We start from the raw sequence: 3765 nt of genomic DNA, 5'->3' as shown, positions 1-3765 counted from the left end.
GGGTATTTTGCGTCTTTATTTTCATACAAATTTACATTATTTTTTTGATATTCTGTGTATTTATTTTGATATGATTTTACATTATTCTATGTGTATTTTGTATATATATTTTATATAAAATGTATTTGTTTTCATTTCATACAAATCTACATTATTTTATGTGTTTTTTGTACATGTATTTAAATACAAATTTAACTAGTTATATGTGTATTTTGTATATCTATTTTGTATGTATATTTTTATAGAAATTTACTCTATTTTATGAGTATTCGTATATATATTTTGATACAAATTTACATTATTGATGTGTATTTTGCATATCTATTTCAATACAAATTTACTTTATTGTATGTGCATTTTGTATATTTATTTTAAAACAAATTTAATTATTTTATATGTATTTTTGTATATATATTTATATGCAAATATGCGTTATTATATGGATATTTTGCATCTTTATTTTCATACAAATTTATATTATTTTATTGATATTCTCTTTATTTATTTTGATACGATTTAGCATTATTCTATGTGTATTTTGTATATATATTTTTTATACATATTTACAATATTTAATGTTCATTTTGTATATATATTTTATCCAAATTTACATTATTTTATGTGTATTTGTTTATATATTTTCATACAAATTTATACTATTTTATGTGTTTTTTGTATATATATTTTTCTACGTATTTAAATTATTTCATGTGTATTTTGTATATACATTTTCATAAAAAAATTACGTTATTTTATTGTGTGTATAAGTATATATTTTGATACAAATTTTATACAAATTCATGTTATTTAATGTGTATTTGTATCAAAATTTGTATCAAAATAAATAAACAAAATTCCGATAAAAAATGTATATTTGTAGGAAAATAAATACCAAAAATCCACATAAAATAACGAAAATTTGTATAAAAATATATACAAAAAAAATAATAATATCAATTTGTGTGAAAATAGATATACAAAATACATATATAATTAGTTAAATTTGTATTTAAATACATGTACAAAATACACGTAAAATTATGTAAATTTGTATGAAATGAAAACAAATACACATCAAATAACGTACATTTGTATAAAATATATATACTAAATACACATAGAATAATGTAAAATCGTATCAAAATAAGTACACAGAATATCAATAAAATAATTTAAATTTGTATGAAAATAAAGATGAAAAATACCCATAAAATAAAGCATTTTTTTTAAATACATATACAAAAATACACATAGAATGATTAAATTTGTATTAAAATTAATATACAAAATGCATATTCAATAAGGTTAATTTGTATTGAAAAAATACGCAAAATACACATAAAACAGTGTAAATTTGTTTCAGAAAATATATACGAATACACATAAAATAACGTTGATATTTATAGGAATATATATACAAAATACACATGAGATGATGTAAATACGTATAAAAATATATATACAAAATACACATTAAATAATGTAAATTCGCGTCAAAATAAATAAACAAAATATCAATAAAAGAAAGTGTATTTGTATGAAAATAGATATACAAAATACACATAAAATAACCTAAATTTGCATCAAATTATATACAAAAATACACAAAAATATTTTAAATTTGTATGAAAATAAATATACAAAATACACATAAAATTAGGTAAATTTGTATTGAAATACATATACAAAATACACATAAAATAATGTAAATTTGAATGAAAATACAAAAACAAATACACTTAAAATAACGTAAATTTGTATAAAAAAATATATACAAAACACAAAAAGAATAATGTAAAATCGTATCAAAATAAATACACAGAATATTAAAAAAATAATGTAAATTTGTATGAAAATAAAGAGGCAAAATACCGATAAAATAACGCATTTTTTTTATTTATAAAAATATATATACCAAAATACACATAAAAAAATTAAATTTGTATTAAAATAAATATATAAAAACCCATACAATAAGGTAAATTTGTATTGAAATAGATATGCAAAATACATATAAAACAATGTAAATTTGTTTCAAAATATATATACGAATACACATAAAATAACGTAGATTTCTATAAAAAATATATATACAAAATACACATAAAATGAAGTAAATACGTATAAAAAAATGCATACAAAATACACGTAAAATAATATAAATTCTTATCAAAATAAATAAACAAAATACCAATAAAAGAATCTGTATTTGTAATACACATATAATTAGTTAAATTTGTATTTTAATACATGTACAAAATACACATAAAATTATGTAAATTTGTATGAAATGAAAACAAATACACATAAAATAACGTACATTTGTATAAAATATATATACAAAAAACACATAGAATAATGTAAAACCGTATCAAAATAAGTACACAGAACATCAATAAAATAATTTAAATTTGTATGAAAACAAAGATGCAAAATACCCATAAAATAAAGCATATTTTAAAAAAATACATATACAAAAATACACATAGAATAATTAAATTTGTGTTAAAATTAATATACAAAATGCACACACAATAAGGTTAATTTGTATTGAAAAAATACGCAAAATACACATAAAACAGTGTAAATTTGTTTCAGAAAATATATACGAATACACATAAAATAACGTTGATTTCTATAGCAATATATATACAAAATACACATGAGATGATGTAAATACGTATAAAAATATATATACAAAATACACATTAAATAATGTAAATTCGCGTCAAAATAAATAAACAAAATATCAATAAAAGAATGTGTATTTGTATGAAAATAGATATTCAAAATACACATAAAATAACCTAAATTTGTATCAAACTATATACAAAAATACACAAAAATATTTTAAATTTGTATGAAAATAAATATACAAAATACACATAAAATTAGGTAAATTTGTATTGAAATACATATACAAAATACACATAAAATAATAATTTTATTAAATTTGAATGAAAATACATAAATAAATACACTTAAAATAACGTAAATTTGTGCAAAAAAATATATACAAAACACAAATAGAGTAATGTAAAATCGTATCAAAATAAATACACAGAATATTAATAAAATAATGTAAATTTGTATGAAAATAAAGAGGCAAAATACCCATAAAATAACGCATTTTTTTATTTATAAAAATATGTGTACCAAAATACACATAAAAAAATTAAATTTGTATTAAAGTAAATATATAAAAAACACATACAATAAGGTAAATTTGTATCGAAATAGATATGCAAAATACATATAAAACAATGTAAATTTGTTTTAAAATATGTATACGAATACACATAAAATAACGTAGATTTCTATAAAAATATATATACAAAATACACATAAAATGAAGTAAATACGTATAAAAAAATGTATACAAAATACACATAAAATAATGTAAATCCGTATAAAAAAATACCAATAAAAGTATGTGTATTTGTATAAATATAAATATACAAAATACACATAAAATAACGTAAATTTATATAAAACTATATACAAAAATACACAGAAGTAATTAAATTTGCATGAAAATAGATATACATAATACGGTAAACTCGTATCAAACTCAATAAACAAAATTCAGATAAAAGAACGTATATTATTAGAAAAATAAATATACAAAATACACATAAAATAACGAGAATTTGTATGAAAATATATAAAAAATAAACAAAAATAATTTCAATTTGTATGAAAATAGATATTCAAAATACACATATAATTAGTTAAATTTGTCTTTAAATACATGTACAAAATACA

Source organism: Eriocheir sinensis, unplaced genomic scaffold (genome assembly GCF_024679095.1).
Source record: "Eriocheir sinensis breed Jianghai 21 unplaced genomic scaffold, ASM2467909v1 Scaffold105, whole genome shotgun sequence".
Lineage (NCBI taxonomy): Eukaryota > Metazoa > Arthropoda > Malacostraca > Decapoda > Varunidae > Eriocheir > Eriocheir sinensis.
Note: the sequence above shows the minus strand (reverse complement) of the source record.